Source organism: Macaca mulatta, chromosome 2, assembly GCF_049350105.2.
Source record: "Macaca mulatta isolate MMU2019108-1 chromosome 2, T2T-MMU8v2.0, whole genome shotgun sequence".
NCBI classification, from domain to species: Eukaryota; Metazoa; Chordata; class Mammalia; order Primates; family Cercopithecidae; genus Macaca; species Macaca mulatta.
The window spans coordinates 3152982-3170515 of NC_133407.1; the positions used below are offsets into that span (position 1 = coordinate 3152982).

Genomic DNA, 17534 nt, shown 5'->3' on the forward strand with positions numbered 1-17534 from the left:
ACTAACCTGGAGAGTTAGGATTCTGCCTTTTCCCCACACAGGCAATAGAGACAGAAAAAACAAAACAGAGAGAGAGAGAAGGAGAGAAAAATAAGTAAAGTTGAAACAAAATGAGTTGCTCATTTTTACTTTTTACTGTCAGTAAGTAAACACTGCCTTTACCTTATGAGTTAGCTATTACAGGACTGTATCCGTGGCTGCAGACAGAGTGTGGTGCGGAAGACAGCTGAAACGGCATTATGTTGATCTGTTTACAAAAGAACTTTTTTTTTTATGAGTAGGAATAGGTAATCATTAAACTACATGTGTCCAGTTTACCAGAAAGGAAATGGAAAGGATTTATAGCATCTCTCTTTAACTTACCAGTCTATCTTCAAGTGATATTATAGTGTACGCTAGAGTATAAGAACCCAACATGGCGAAACTCCGTCCTTACTAAAATACAAAAAATAAGCTGGGTGTGGTGGTGCACGCCTGTAGTCCCAGCTACTCAGGAGGCTGAGGCAGGGGAATCTCTTGAACCTGGGAGGCGGAGATTGCAGTGAGCCGAGATCGCGCCACTGCACTCCAGCCTGGGTGACACAGCGAGACTCCATCTCGAAAAAAAAAAAACCAACCATACAATAATCTAATTCCTCCCCTCTTGACCTTTCTGCTGCCATTTTTACATTTATTTGTGCTACAAAGCCTACACAACATTAGATAATAAGGAAAAGAACTTCTCTACTTACCCATGTAAGTTGCCCTTCATTCCTTTGTATATACTCGTATTTTCATCTGGTATCACTTTCCTTCTGCCTGAAGGACTTCCTTTAACCTTTCTTGTTGTGTGGGCACTTGGGATAAATTCTTTCAGCTTTTGTATGTCTCAAAAAAAAGGCTTCATTTCACCTCCTTCATTTATAAAGGATATTTAAGCTGGTTATGGAATTCTAGTTAACAGGATTTTTTTTTCTTGCTATACTTCAAGGATTTTGCTTAAGGATTTTCTTTTCTTCTGCCTTTTCTTGTCTTTTCTTTTCGACATACAGGGTTTCTTGTATTGCTGAGGCTGGCCACAACTCCTGGGCTCAAGTGATCTTCCCGCCTCAGCCCCCCGAGTCGCTGGGACCACAGGGGTGTGCCAATGCACCAGGCTTTCCACTGTTTTCTTGCTCACGTGTTTTTCCAATGGGAAATCTGGTGTCATCTTAATCTTTGTTCATCTATACATTTGTCCTAAATGTTCCCTTGGTTCTTTTTAAGGTTTTCTATTGATCATTGATTTTGAGCAATTTGATTATGATGTCCCTTGGTGTCATTTTCTTCACGTTTCTTATGCTTGGGGTTCATTGAGCTGCTTGTATCTGTGGGTCTGTAGTTTTAATCAAATTTGGATTTTTTTGCCATTATTTCTTCAAATATATTTTTCTGTTCTGTCTTCCTTTTACTCTCCCTGCAACTGATTTTTGACTGGTCCATATGTAATGATATGTCTAAAATGTGCTGGAAAAAAGCATGTGTTTTTCTTTTAAAAATGATCTCTCAGTGAGTTAGTTTAGATTTTTTTTTTTTTAAGGCAGTCGCATTGGCTAAAATTAGGTTTTTAAAAAAAACATATAAGTAGCATGTAAATAACTGCTATTTTTAAAAAAGAAGAGGCTGAGGCAAGAGGATTGCTTGAGGCCAGGAAGTTTGAGAGATCAGCCTGGGTAACACAATGAGACGCTGTCTCTACAAAAAAATTGAAAGGTAGCTGGCCAGGCACAGTGGCTCATGCCTGCAATCCCAGCACTTTGGGAGGCCAAGGCAGGAGGATCGCTTAAGCCCAGGAGTTCAAGACTACCCTGGGCAACATAGCAAGATCTCATCTCTACAAATACAAAAATTAGCCGGGCATGGTGGTGTGGGCCTATGGTTCTAGTTATATGGAAGGCTGAGGTGGGAGGATCACTTGAGCCTAGCAGACTGCAGTGAGCTACGAGCACACCACTACACTCCAGCCTGGGGGACAGAGCAATACCTGTCTTTAAAATAAATAAATAAAAATTTAAAAAGGAGAAGAAGAAAGAAAGAAGAGAAAAGAAGAAAGAAAGAAGAGAAAAGAAGAAAAATGATGAATAAATTTGAAAGCAGAAAATATTTAAACATTTATATGGGAAAAAATAAATTTTAACGTCTGTCATAGTTATAAATATTTTTACATGTTATAAATATATACTATATATTTATGTATGTAAATATTTATATTTTATATACTTGTATATTTTAGATATATCCTAAAGGAAATCAAGAGATAAATGACAAAAAGAGGGGAGGAGAATATTTGCAACACAAACAACGAAGAGCTAATTAACTTAATACATGAAGAACGCTTAATACACAAAGATAAAAAAATGTTGGGCCGGGCGTGGTGGCTCACGACTGTAATCCCAGCACTTTGGGAGGCCGAGGCAGGTGGATCACGAGGTCAGGAGTTCAAGATCAGCCTGGTAAACATGGTGAAACCCTGTCTCTTCTAAAAATACAAAAACATTAGCTGGGCGTGGTGGCGGGCACCTGTAATCCCAGCTACTTGGGAGGCTGAGGCAGGAGAATCGTGTCAACCTGGGAGGTGGAGGTTGCAATGAGCCAAGATTGCGCCACTGCACTCCAGCCTGGGCGACAGTGCAAGACTCTGTCTCAAAAAAAACTAACTAAATAAAAATAAATGTTAAAAAGAAAGAAATGAGCAAAGGATATAAACAGGTAGTGCATGGGAAAAAATGCAAATGGCTAAGAAACATACATAAAGGTGCTCAACTGTATTAATTTCTTAAAATACACAAAGTTATATGTACCATTTTTCGCCAGCAGGTTGACAGAGACTGGAAATTTAGAAGTGACCCACCCCTAACCTTTGCAGGGTTAAAGCAGCAGTACAAACGCGTACCCATGTGTCATACAATTACATAGAGAAAAACTACAAATCATGCAAACAGGCCAGGTGCAGTGCACGCCTGTAATCCCCACATTTTGGGAGGCCAAGGTGGGAGGATTGCTTGAGCCTAGGGGTTTGAGACCAGCCTGGGTAACAGAGAGATTGTGCCTCTACAAAAAATAAAATAGGCCGGGCCCTGTAGCTCACGCCTGTGATCCCAGTACTTTGGGAGGCCGAGGTGGGTGGATTACCTGAGGTCAGGAGTTTGAGACCAGCCTCAACATGGAGAAACCCTGTCTCTACTAAAAATACAAAATTAGCTGGGTGTGGTGGTACATGCCTGTAATCCCAGCTACTCGGGAGACTGAGGCAGGAGAATTGCTTGAATCTGGGAGGCGGAAGTTGTGGTGAGCCGAGATCGTGCCATTGCACTCCAGTCTGGGCAACAAGAGCAAAACTCTGTCTCAAAAAATAAATAAATAAAATAAAATAGCTGGGCGTGGTGGTGTGTGCCTGTAGTTCTAGCTACTCGAGAGGTTGAGGCGGGAGGGTCTCTTTCCAGGAGTGACAGGCTTGTGTGAAAGATCTTTAATATATATTTTTGAGAAAAGTTAGTTAAGGATCTGATGTATACGACGACCAACTGTGTGTACATCTACATACCTATATCTATCTATAGCTCTGTGTGTGTGTATATATATATATATTTATGCTTACATTTGCCAAGAAACTTTCTAGAAGGAATTACAAGAGAGTTACTACCTCTGGTTACTAAGAGAAGGGATAGATGGGGCAGTTCTTACCTCACACTTCTGTCTGTTCAAATTTGTCAGAGCATTTGGTACTTCATAATAAAAACAATAACCAAAAAATACACTGAGTAAAATTTCTCAGACACATCTGGTAACAGCTTCTAGCCTCCATCAACACCAGCAACTAGAAGCATCTCACATTGCAGGCATTGCACCAGGCACGGGGCTACCCAACCACAAGTCAGAGAGCTGCCTTTCCAGGCCCGTGGAATTTTGTTCAGCCAGTTGCTGCCAGTTAGTTCTCCCTCTTTGTTTCCAAGATAGCAGGAACCCTACAGGAAGCCAGTAGAAAATATGCCACACCCCCAAATGTGTTTTCTTCACGGATTTCCCTAGAAGGCTGCCAGCCTGGGCAGTGGGTGAGAAGCCGCTCTGCTGGTTTACACATAGCAGGCCCAGCGCCCCACAGGCTCAGGGAGGAGCTCTGCCCTCACCCGGCCGAATCTCACCCTTGCAGGTGGCGGATCAGAGGACTTTCTGCGACTGGGAAAACAACTCAAAGGTCAGCCCTTCCCAGCAATGAGTAAACACCAACATCCCCAGTTCTGAGAGGGGCCCGCAGAGGTGGCCTCTTCCCTAGTGAGAAGTCCCCCGTGGCTAGTGATGGATTATTGGTCCGGGGGCTTCTGGACTTCAAAGACCAGAGGTTTGGTTGGATTCATCTCTGTATCCCGGTTCTTGGGACAGTGCCTGGCACATGGGTGGTGTTTGTTGAGTTGCCATCAGGGCCTGTCTCTTCCCCTGCCACTTTCCACACCTCCGCAAAGAGCTAGCTGCTCTTGGGCTGCTTCCCTCGGGTTTGACCCTCACCTCTCCGAAGGGGGTATCCTTTTGCCGGATCTGCACTGTGCATCCAGGAAAACGCACCCGATGAGAAGCTCCTGATGACTGGTTCACACTAATATTGAAAGCTTATCCCAGAAAATGTAGAAATAAAGGTGACTAATAAAATACAACAAAAATTCTATTCCCCTCCCCTTCCTGCTCTAACAGAACTGTTACGCTCCCCTGCAGCCATCTCAGGTGGGGAATGTTTTTTGTTTGTTTGTTTTTGAGACAGAGTCTCACTCTGTCACCCAGGCTGGAGCGCAGTGGTGTGATCTTGGCTCACTGCAACCTCCCCTTCCTGGGTTCAAGCGATTCTCCTGCCTCAGCCTCCCGAGAAGCTGGGATTACAGGCGTGCGCCACCAGGCCCGGCTAATTTTTGCATTTTTAGTAGAGACGGAGTTTCACCATATTGGCCGGGCTGGTCTCAGACTCCCGACATTGTGATCCATCCGCCTTGGCCTCCCAAAGTGCTGGGATTACAGTCACGAGCCACCACGCCTGGCCCTGAATGTTTTATCTCCTGGAGTGAATGTCCTCTTTGCTGATGACTGCCTCTTCCAGGCCATTCTGCCACTAGTTTCATTGATTGACTAACCTCCATAGACCCTCAGTCTAGCAAGGAGACCACAATGATGCTTTGGGTGTCCAGGTATCCGTTTCAACTCAGACACTACATCGAGTAGCCCTCCAGACATCTGGGGATTCCTTTCTCTTCCGTGTATGGTCACCCAAATACATGGCCTTGGGTCCGCCTAGGGAAAGATTGGGGGAATCATTACAGTCTTTTCTCGCCAGTGCTGCCGAGTTCTTCCTTAGAGACCCAGCCGCTTCTTCAGTCCCTGTGTTCCAGGTCGGAAAACTGGCTTAGGTCCAAACAACTGAGCAAGGGACTGTCAGTTTGTTTGAGGGCTCTGGGCCTCCTACGTCTCCACTCGTGCCTCTTGCTGGCTGGAGACGTTAAGCGGCACCTGCGTAGGTTATCCATTTATTCTGCCCCGGGAGTTGCTGTGCTCTGCAGACCACAGCTCCCTGTGGGCGGGGCCCGGTTGGCTGCAAGACTGACTCTGCAGGTCATTGTGGTAATTGTGACCTCCTGGCATCTGGAAGCCGAAGGCCACCGCCTGGCCTCTATGACTGGGGGCGGAGGGGCTTCATTGCCATGGGTAGCAGTGAGCCCAGCTCTGTGACCAGCTCTCCTGTTTAGTGATGTTGGTGCCTCTCCCCTGAGCATTCCTGATGTTCGTGGCGAATCACGTGTTCTCTGGGCCCGCCCATCATACCTACCCACCCCGCACCCCCGGTGGCTCTTCCGGTCTCAGATGATACAGTGTGCCCACTCTCCTCAGGCTTTTATGTTTTCACTGCCATCTTCCAGGGCAACTTGGCCATTTCCATTGCAGCCATTGACACTGGCTGCCACTTTCTCCAGGCTTCTAAAAGCCACCCTTGAGTTTGCCTCATCACCTGGGGTCCTTGCCAGGGGGTTAAACTCGCATCCTGAGAAAGCGCCCCAAGGGAACTCTTGCTAGGCCCAGGCTCCTTGATTAAGCCCCCAGGGAGGAAGCAGCCAGCGGCGTGTGTTGAGGAAGCCACGGCTGCTCACTAACCTCCCACCTTGCATGTACTCTGCCTCCTTTCACTTCCTTTGTCCTTTACTCTTACTTTCCTGGAACTCGCCCTGCTGCCCAGAAACACACAAGCTTTGCCTCAGGCTCTGTTTTCTAAGGAAATTGGGCCAAGGCAGGGGTGTTCATGATTCCACATGTTGTAAGGAGAGGGGAGGCTCTTTCTGGCCCTGGAACTGGGGGTGTGCTCATAGTAAGTCCATCTAGCTAGGGATGAAAACAGAAAACCCAACGTCTATGGAAAAATACAAGGATGTGGAAGCGTAACATAAAGACTAAATCAATATAAGTTCAAAATATAATCCCTCCCTGAAATGACACAGCATTTTTTCACTGGAAGCAGCTGGGGGCTGGTGCTGGGCTGCCGCATCCCCAGGCAGCAGAGGGCAAGGAAGGAGAAGGGCAAGAGCTCGTACCACGGGGGTCCTTGGCTCACAACCTGTGCTCCATTTCTGTGTCTCTCGTGGTCCATAATACTGCAGATCCTGCCATGAGTAGGGGCGAGGGGAAGAGGAACTGGGCTCAGAACTGTTAGAAAGACTTGGTTTGGAAGAGTGGGGAGTGCTTATTAGGCAGAAGTTGGTGACCACCACACCAGCTGCCTCAAGATTTCAAAATCACAGGCCAGGCACGGTGGCTCACGCCTGTAATCCCAGCACTTTGAGAGGCCAAGGTGGGTGGATGACCTGAGGTCAGGAGTTTGAGACCAGCCTGGCCAACATGGTGAAACCCCGTCTCCACTAAAAATACAAAAATTAGCCAGGAGTGGTGGCGGGCACCTGTATTCCCAGCTACTTGGGAGACTGAGGCAAGAGTATCACTTGAACCTGGGAGGGGGAGGTTGCAGTGAGCTGAGATCCCGTCATTGTACTCCAGCCTGGCAACACAGCGAGACTCCATCTCAAAAAAAAAAAAAAAAAAAAAGCTAATACTTGGGTCCCACTCGCAGAGATTCTGATTTAATGGGTCCAGGGTTTGGCCTGGTTGTCAGAAATCTTACACCTCCCCAGGTGATGGTAAAGTGCAGCTCAAGCACCGTTTTGGAGGGAGACCACTTCTGTCCCTGAGCTCCCTTGTCTCCGTCTGTCACTCTCTCTCCTGTTCTCTCTCGCTGTGGGCCGCAGCAGCTCGCTCCAGGCCTCGACCCGTTTGGGGAGTGAAGTGAGCTCTTCCTGCTGTGCCCTCCTGTTTACCGGCGCGGGAACTCGGGCTTCCACTTCCTCCCCGTGATGTGAGTAGAATGAATTCCAACTCTCCTGGCAGCAAGTTGCGTACAAAACAAAGCTTGAGGGAGAGCACTTTGAGTAGTCCCGAAAGCTCCCTCAGGGAAGACAGACAGGAGCAGAAGAGGGCAGTGTGAGGGGCACACGGCCACAATTCCATTCACGTTCTTTCGATTGTATCTAGCCAAAGAAAAGCCCTCACAGGGGAGGATCAACGGTTCGTTTCCCCATTGACAAGTCTGTGTCCACAACACTGGTCTGTTGCAGTGGTAGCGTGAGCAAGTAAAACCGGTAAAAGTTTTTCAAAATTCTTTGAAAAGTGAATCAATATTCTATCGGGCTCAGACAAACTATTTCTGCTGAGACCCATCTGGAAATGTGAAAAGCTCTTCGTAGAAGGAAATCGCAGTTGATCTGAATAATTTCTACAGAATTCTACATTCTGGACTTCCTGGAGACCTAATTGTCCTTAAAAAAAGAAATGGGATTTTTAAAGTGTATTCGAATGGAAAATCAGTCACAGACATCAGAGGCAGAAGAGATAGCTGCTTTTTCTTTAAAACAAAAGTAAATTGGGCCATCAGATTGCAATGGTAAAGTACTTTTGAACCTGCCACATATGAAATGCTTGGTAAAGGCAGTTTTTGTTATCCAGAAGTGGTATTGGCTAGGAAAACCATTAAACAAAAGTCACGCTACTTCACTTTTTAAGGAAGTCTGGGTGCAAACGGCCACAGGTAAAACAGCAGTGGTATCAGGAGTTTAGAAAGGACAGCCTGGCAGGGGCAGGGGCTGGCGTGAGGGGATGGGCAGCGACAGGGAGAAGCGCCAGGAGTTTGCTTCTCTTCTCTCTTTGAAGCCAGGCAGGACCCTAAGAACAGCCCGGAACAGGGGTTCTCAAACCTCCGTGTGCAACAGAATCACTCCCAGTTTCGGATTCAGTGGGTCTGGGGTGGGACCTGAGAATTTGCACACGTAAAAAGTTTCTGGATGGTGCTGACGCTGCTGGTCTAGGAACACTTTCAGACCCACTGGCCAGGAGAAAGAGAAGCAGAAAAGAAGGTCGTGCGATAATGCTGGAAAATCCACTGCAGGAAAGAGGCCCACAGGCTGTGTGAAACCAGACTGGGAACAGCCTCTTCTTTACTTTTCTTTCTTTCCTTTTCTTTCATTCATCTTTCTTTCTTTCTTTTCTTTTTTTTTTTTTTTTTGCATTTTCTTAACTTGCAAATATATATATACCTTATTCTTTTCAACCAAGCAAATACCACAAGAAGATTTTATTTTGCTAAAATATGTTAATAACGTTTATTTTATTTTATTTTATTTTGAGAAGGAGTTTTGGTCTTGTTACCCGGGCTGGAGTGAAATGGTGCGATCTCAGCTCACTGCAACTTCTGCCTCCCAGGTTCAAGGGATTCTCCTGCCTCAGCCTCCCAAGTAGCTGGGATTACAGGCATGCAGCACCACGCCCAGCTGATTTTTTGTATTTTTAGTAGAGATGGCGTTTCACCATGTTGGCCAGGCTGGTCTCAAACTCCTCACCTCAGGTGATCCGCCTGCCTTGGCCTCCCAATGTGTTGGGATTACAGACGTGAGCCACCATGCCTGGCGTTAATAACTTTGTAAAATGACAATGACTGAAAACCATTTCTAGCCTCTGCGTCGGGGCCACCATGCCCACTGTGGTTCAAAACTCAGGCCTCTGAATTGTTTTTCTGTATCCTCTTCCCATGCCACACTGGCGGCCTGAGAGAGTTTCAGTGTCTTGGCGAACAGCGATTTGAAGCGGTATCAGCGTTTGGAACGAAACCGGAGTCTTAAGGCCAGTCGGTTTTACCACTGATTAACCATGTCGCTCCTCCCTCTCTGAACCTTGGCTTTCTCATCACTGAAAGAAGAGGTTTGGACAAGATGGTAAGCACGCAAATGATAATGTTTTGATGTTTATAGTTTATTTGGCACTTGAGCACATACGATATCAGTTAATCCCTATGAAATAATTTTTATTTCCTCCCTGCTTTTCACAGAGAAAGAGAATTGGAAAAGCACAGTCATTTTTGAGCACCAAGATAAAGAAGATGGCCACATTAAAACTTCTGCAAAAACCCCACAGAGGACCTAGTCCCTTATGTTACTTAATGTTCCTCATATAACAATTTACGTGAAAAAAATCCTCCTAAAAGTGCCTGATAAATATGTCCCTCCAGAAGATGTAATATGCGTCATTTCATAAAAGGCAGAATAAACTTTCTGACACCTCATGTTTTTCTTTTGTTTAACTGCCAGGAAGCTTGGAGCTAATTACGCCAAGATTATAATAACCACTTAAATCTCAAATTTCTGGCATTATCTCTCGTATCCTCTAAATCCTAATGCCTAAGTTGTCTTATGGAGACCATCTGTGAATAGGGGGATTGTGTAATTTATCATTGAAATGGGAGTCTTTTCAGAGAGAGCACACTATTAATAGATATGCCAGGTGACAGATACAAGCCAGGACTGTCCCAGGCAAACCGAGATAGGTGGGCACCCTACCTGTAATTGGAAACAGGTTTGCCAAAAATTATATACAAATAGCGGTCCTTTAGACCTTGTTGGTGCAGCATTTCGGGGTCTCATTAAACTCAGCAGAATCACACAGAGTAGAGACAGATGATAAGCCACAGGAAACAATAACAACAAAAGTTCTGAATGTATTTGTGGGTCTGGGAAGGGAACGGGTGAGCCCTCCTCCCGTCATGCAGCCCTATCCCACTTTATTTCCCAAAGCTTGTGCCTCCTCAGTACTATGGACATCGTGTCCCGTGGCCAGTCACAGCTCGGAGTCTTGCTCTCTCTCCCAGGCCAGAGTGCAGTAGCATGATCTCGGCTCACTGCAACCTCCACCTCCCAGGTTCAAGCAATTCTCGTGCCTCAGCCTCCTGAGCAGCTGGGACTACAGGTGGGAGCTACCACACCCAGCTAATTTTTGTATATTTAGTAGAGATGGGATTTCACCATGTGGGCCAGGCTGGTCTTGAACGCATGACCTCATGATCCACCCGCCTTGGCCTCCCAAAGTGCTGGGATTACAGGCGTGAGCCACCGCGCCTGGCCAGCTCTCCAATTCTTTATAGGAGGGACTTAGGCTGGGAAAATCTGTTTAGAAGGGAAGGGCAGGGGGACTTTCACCCAGAATTGTAAGGCACTTTACTGAAGACTGGAACAAATGTGATTGTCCATCTCAAAAAAATGGGGTGGTGTTGATGAAGATGATGAGACCCTGAAAAGTCACAGTCACCACGCAGTCGGCTCTCTCACAGAGCATTCCATCCAGCGTTTGCCTGCTCAGATCCTGCTGAGCTTTTCCCCACGCAGAGGACAGTACCGACCTCCCCACCTTTTCCCCTGGCACAGCCAGTTTAGCTGCTCGCACCCTCACTCCTCTGCAGACAGGCCCAGCAGGGCTGAGGCAGGAAGAAGCCGCTGTGCCGCTCCTAAGAACCAACACTAGAGGTCGCCCTTCTCCAGCATCAGACAAGATTCCACCGAAGAGCGCGCTCCGTCCAGCTTCCGCTAAAAACGCCCTGTGCCGGGCGGGCCCCCCGGCCCTCATCACAGGTGACAGCTCCGGGCGGACCTCGCAACAGGTGGGAAGGCGCTGCTCTAGGCAGAGGAGGAGGCTGAGCCCACCCAGCCCCAGCGGAAGCCCAAGGTTGCTGAGGGGAAGCTGAGCTGGGCTGGAGGCAGGGACGGGCCCATCCTCAGAGGCGTTTCTCCTGCCCAGCCGTCCCCGGTGGAGAGAACGTGTGCTCCAGGGGAAGCCAAGCGCCTTGGGATCCGAGGAGCTGCTGGCGGCTGGGCTGGGAAATACCGAATCGTTTCCACGAGCGATGGACTTCTGGGAGCGACAGAAGCCTGTGCAGCCTGCAGAGTGCGTGACTAATGTGTGTGTAAATTGTGAGGGGTTATGCATGCAGAGGCACGCACATTCATCCGTAATTGGCCTCTCATTCTCTGCAAATAGAGACCCTGTCTAAGGAAGGCTGGGTGGCCCGTAAGAGCCATCGTAGCGGGGGCTGCCTGGCTTGTCTGTGGTTCTCGCTCCCTTGTGTTCCTGGGCAAGCTTTTCTCACCAAGCCCTGGCTGTCTGTGTAAAAAGGGAGGGAGCTTCCAGTAGCAATTCTACACTTTTTTTTTTTTTTTGAAAGGGAGTCTTGCTCTATGACCCAGGCTGGAGTGCAGTGGCGCGATCTCGGCTCACTGCAAGCTCCGCCTCCCAGGTTCAAGTGATTCTCCTGCCTCAGCCTCCCAAGTAGCTGGGATTACAGGCATGCGCCACCACAGTGGCTAATTTTTGTATTTTTAGTAGAGACGGGGTTTCACCATGTTGCCCAGGATGGTCATGAACTCCTGACCTCAGGTGATCTGCCTGCCTCAGCCTTCCAAAGGGTTGGGATTACAGGTGTGAGCCACCACGCCCGGTTGATAAATCCTTTTTATTATTATTATTATTATTTTTTTTTTTTGGTGAGACAGTCTCACTCTGTCGCCCAGGCTGGAGTGCAGTGGTGCAATCTCAGCTCACTGCAAGCTCTGCCTCCCGGGTTCACATCATTCTCTTGCCTCAGCCTCCCGAGTAGCTGGGACTACAGGGGCCCACCACCATGCCCGGCTAATTTTTTGTATTTTTTTAGTAGAAACAGGGTTTCACCGTGTTAGCCAGGGTGGTCTCAATCTCCTGACCTCAGGTGATCCACCTGCCTCGGCCTCCCAAAGTGCTGGGATTACAGGCGTGAGCCACCATGCCCCGCCCAATTCAACACTCCTTAGTTTTCTAGTCATAACCTATTTTCACCTGGAAACCAGAAAGGCTGGTTCTATGTGCAGATGGCAATGCTGAGGTTTAGAGGTAAAATACCCACCTGAAGTGAATAGAGGCTGGACTACCCAGGATGGCTCACCTGGAGACAGCGCTCCCACACTGCACCTGGCAAACTGTTTTGTGCAGGAGCAATACTTGCCTCCCTCAGCAAAAAATGCAGGGTTGAAAAGAAAACTGTCTGAGCTGAAAAGTTTTGTTGTTGTTGTTCTGAGACAGGGTTTTCCTCTGTTGCCCAGGCTGGAGTACAGTGGTGTGATCTTGGCTCACTGCAGCCTCCGCCTCCCAGGAGTAGCTGGGACCACAGGCGTGTGCCACAGCTGATTTTTGTATTTTTGTAGGATGTGGTTTTACCATGTTGCCCAGGCTGGTCTCGAACTCCTGAGCTCAAGCAATCTGCCAGCCTTGGCCTCCCAAAGTGCTGGGGTTACAGGTGTGAGCCGCCATGCCACACCTGAAAAGTTTTAATGAGGCAAGGGAGTCAAAACAAACAAACAAAAACAACCAGGAGAAGTGAGCATTGCCTATCAGCCCCACGTGCGATCCCTCAGACGCCGAGGCTGGTTGCACCATCACCTGCCATGAGCCCTCCGACCCTGGCCTGTGGAGTGGAGAAAAGATGCCAACTGCTCCCCTCTACAGCACCCTGCACTTTTCTTCCTCCAGGCCCGGTGGCGGGCCTCAGCCAGCTGGTTACACACGAGTACGCGATGTGTCCAAAAATTAGCCAGTCTTGGTGACATGCACCTGTATTCCCAGCTACTCGGGAGGCTGAGGTGGGAGGACCACTTGAGCCTGGGAAGTTAAGGCTGCAGTGGGCTGTGACTGCACCACGGTAGTCCAGCCTGGGTGACAGAGTGAGATCATGTCTCAAAACAAACAAACAAAAATGAAATAAAACAACAACATCTATTTGCTATCTCACAGTTTCTGTGGGTCAGGAGTGAATACACAGCTTAGCTGGGTCTCGCAAAACTGCAATCAGGGTGTTGGCTGGAGCTCAGTCTCATCTGAGTCTCTACTGGGGAGGAATTCACTTCCAAGCTCACGCACAGTGGCAGAGTCCATTTCCTTGTGGCTACATAGCTGAGGGCCTCCATGTCTTGCTGGCTGCTGGCTGCAGGCTGCCCTCAGCTCCTAGAGCCTATCTCTTTCCTTGCCAAGTGGGGTTTCCCAACATGGCCCCTGGATTCCTAAAAGCCAGTGAGGGAGACAGAGAGACCCCAGCAAGATGGGCACTGCAATTTTATGTAATGTAATAATGTAATCATGCACATTCTGTCACCTTCGCCATATTCTATTGATTAGAAGCAAGTCACAGGCCCTACCTACACTCAGCAGAAGGGATCACACAAAGGCATGGACTCCAGGAGGCAGGATCATAGGAACCACCTTAAGAAGAAGTCCGTGACAGGAGGTGACAACTGGAGGTGATGCTTCTCCTTTGAACACCCACATCTTATGTACACATCAACCTCTGCATCATATTACAGTTATTTATCCATGTATCTGCCTCCCTCACAAGACTGAGGGCAAGAACTGTTCTGGCTCGTCTGTAGAGTAGGTTCCTAGCATAGAGTTTGGCGTATAGTAAGTCATTCATTTGGGATGAAGGGGTCAAAGGGTGGCTTGAAGGATGGATGTCTCAAAGGATGGATGGCTGGATGGATGAATAATGAATGGATTTATGGAAGGATAGATGGAAGACAGAAAAGGAGAAAAATGTGGTAGTAAAACAAGGCTGAAGGCAAAAACACCTGGAATGAAGGACTGTGGCCCTCACCTAACAGGGGCCACTGATGTGAAGAGAGAAGGTATCAGCGAGAAGTTATAGCCTGCTCATAGTGCCAGCCCTCGTTCCTGGAACTGCGACTTGGAGCCTTTCCATTAGGGCAGCCAAGAGACCGGGGCAGGACATCTCCTTTTCTCCCTTTCTCAGATCTTCCGTTTTCTCCTCAAGAAATGGGAGTGGAAAAAGTCATGAGGGATTTCTAAATAAGCATTCAATGTATGAAGACACCAATGAGATCCTGCAGGCTTCGTTTCTTGGGCAGATATGGAGGTAATTTCCTAAGAAATAAGCTGAAGGAAGAAAGCATTCCTTTGTAATCTTCTCCAAAGTTCTAGGCAAAGCTTTCTGATAACAAATACTTTCTAAAGGCTTCATGCAATAAACATTGAGCTTTGAGCTAAGCCTGCCTGGGCTCCTGCTGTGGTGCACACTGGTGAATACAGGTTGTTCCAGGTCTTGGCCACTGAGTGCAAGATGGAAGCCACATCACAGGTACATCCTAGCGCTGGAGGTAGGACCTCAGGTTGTCATTTCTCCAATGGGAAGGCTACACCGGGCTGACTTTACTGATGACTCTTAGCGTGTTTTCCATTCAGTAATGCTGTACAAGAGTGAAAATTCTGACTTGCTTTCTGACCAAGAGCTTTAGATGAGGCGACTTTGGAGTAAGCCTTTACATATGCATACGTTTTTCCTCCTTTTACTTGAATTTCTATGACTTCTTTTGCTCAGATGATCCATGACAGGCAATTTGCTTTATGTCAGGGGAAGGCCATTAACAGTCAAGGTGAGCGAACTGTGACAAAGTCACGCTGGAGGCTGTTTCGGTCTTTGCTGACTTGGCCATACTGTAAGACCAAGGAAGGCCATTGTTGAAGGTGATAATTGGGCCTTCTGCATGTGTCTGTGTTTGTAAAGACCCTTGTAACAGAAATCTGTGAAATGTTTGGTACTTAGTCCCTATGGGGCAAATGAATCACAAAAGCTCTGAGCATCCCGACCCATGAAGGGAATGTCAGGTTCCAGGACCAGTCACTAACTTGCAAATAACAATTGTAGCCTGGATTTCTCTTCCTGTGTTTTCTTCAGAACTTTTCAATCAGCATGTGGGCATCTAGCTAAAGGAGCTTAAAGCGAACCTGGAGAAGTTGATGAATAACACTGGGATCTTATTTGCTGAAATTTCCCTGAGAGCAAAACAGTAAGGACAACTTGGACTTCCAAAACACAATGGTCATCCCTGTCTTGAAAACAATGTCCTCATTTGAGGAGCAAGTTATTTTAATCTGTTCCTCACCCCACTGGCTTGTCTCTGAGCTTTTCGTTTGGGTTCTTCCTCTAAAGTGTAGAATTCCAAGCGTGAGGAACACATCTCCTCTGGATCCCCGACCAATGATTGGGCCTGGAATCATCACGAGAGCCCTGAGAAGACCCACTGTTCCTTGCTTGGGTCTGTGTCCTGAGTGCCCATGTCAGCTCCCAACCTTTAACAGTGCTAAGAGCCGACCTCGTGCAGCTGGAAGCTTTCGTGAAAAGCATTCACAGGATTCCCTGCTGGATGCACGGCGTGTGGATTGGCACAATGAAGGGACACAAAAGCAGTGAAGTGATGGTCCTTGCAGTCTAATGACAAATGTGAATTATTCCAGGGCCACCAGGAACCCCTGACTAAGGAACTGGCCCTATCTAGGGAGCAGTTTCAAAACATGTTCTCAGGTAATACCTGGTGCTCACAGCCAGTCGGAGTGGATTCATCCTGGGTTCCAGGGCAACGCCAGAGGAAACACAGAGCCATTGCCTCGCTCACTTCTCCCGGGATGGGCTAGACTAGTAGGTCTTCTGTGTAGGAAAAAGACTACACCACACACGTACAAACCCTCACATGCACACTCCTACACACACCTGAGTTGTTTGTGCTGAGCACCTCCGGCATATTCTCTCAGGGTCCATCCTGTACCCCATGCCTTTATCCTACTCCTATCATTTTTTGTTTTTGGTTTTTTTTTAAGATAGAGTCTTGCCCTGTCACCCAGGCTGGAGTGCAGTGGCGTGAGCTCAGCTCACTGCAACCTCTGCCTCCCGCGTTCAAGCAATTCTCCTCAGCCTCCCGAGTAGCTGAGATTACAGGCGCCCACCACCATGCCCAGCTAATTTTTGTATTATTAGTAGAGAAGGGGTTTCACTATGTTGGCCAGGCTGGTCTCGAACTTCTCACCTCAGGCAGGTGATCCACCTGCCTTGGCCTCCCTAAGTGCTGGGATTACAGGCATGAGCACCACGCCCAGGTAAGGATGCCCACTTTCACCACTGTTATTCAACATAGTACTGGAAGTCCTACCCAGAGCAATCAGACAAGAGAAGGAAGTAAATGGAGTCCAAGTTAGAAAGGAAGAAGTCAAATTATCTTTGTCTGCAGATTATATGATCTTATATTTGGAAAAAGCTGAAGACTCCACCAAAAAAGTATTAGAACTGGTAAACAAATTCAGCAAAGTTGCAAGATACAAAATCAACATACAAAAATCTCTAGCATTTCTATGTGCCAACAGCAAACAATCTGAAAAAGAAAATTTAAAAAGTCATCCCATTTACAATAGCTACCTAGGATTCTATTTACTCTTTTAACATCTAGGATCTTATTTAATCTTTTATTACTTTGGTTAAGTTTATTAACCATTTATTTAATTAATTATTAGTTAACTAATTATATAGATCTTTCATTTCTTTGGTTAAGTTTATTAACCAAAATGTATATACATTTTATGAACCAAAGTAATTAAAGATCTCTATAATTAAAACTGTAAAACATTAATGAAAAAAGTTGAAGACCCCACACACACATACACTCACACAAATGGCAAGATATTCCATGTTCATGAAGGAATCAATATTGTTAAAATGCCCATACTACCCAAAGAAATCTGATGATCCAATGCAATCCCTAACAAACACCAATGACATTCTTCACAGACATAGAAAAAAAAAATACCAAAAATTTATGTGGAACCATAAAAGACCAAGAATAGCCAAAACTATCCTAAGCAAAAAGAATGAAACTTGAGGAACCACATTAGCTGACTTCAAACTATACTACAGAGCTATAGTAATCAAAACAGCATGGCATTGGCATAAAAACAGACACATACACCAATGGGATGGAATAGAGAACATAGACATAAATCAATACATCTATAATGAATTCATTTTCTACAAAACTGTCAAACACATACACTGAGGAAAGGACAGTCTCTTTAATAAATGGAACTGGGACAACTGGATATCCATATGCAGAAGAATAAAGCTAGAGCCCTATCTCTGACCATATAAAAAAATCAAAATGGATTAAAGACTTAGATCTCACTTTGGGAGGCTGAGGCAGGTGGATCACTCGAGGTCAGGAGTTCAAGAGCAGCCTGGCCACCATGGTGAAACCCCATCCCTACTAAAAATACTAAAATTAGCTGAGCATGGTGGGGCACCCCATAATCCC

At 46.7% G+C, this 17534-nt stretch overlaps 2 long non-coding RNA genes across 3 annotated transcripts in view; one reads left to right on the top strand and one right to left on the bottom strand.

The window, feature by feature from the left end:
* Window positions 1-17534, bottom strand: part of LOC106997195 (uncharacterized) — a 79526-nt gene that overhangs the window by 8257 nt on the left and 53735 nt on the right. The window contains exon 10 of one of the 2 annotated variants that reach the window (XR_013413469.1): window positions 8269-9279. The exons of the other annotated variant lie outside the window; for it this stretch is intronic. This is a non-coding gene — a long non-coding RNA (uncharacterized LOC106997195). Of the gene's footprint in view, window positions 1-8268; window positions 9280-17534 lie in introns of those variants that run through there. 2 annotated transcript variants of the gene reach the window in all.
* LOC114676120 (uncharacterized) lies at window positions 9176-11608 on the top strand. The gene is made up of 2 exons (XR_003726966.2): window positions 9176-9305; window positions 9419-11608. It is a non-coding gene; the product is annotated as an uncharacterized LOC114676120 (long non-coding RNA).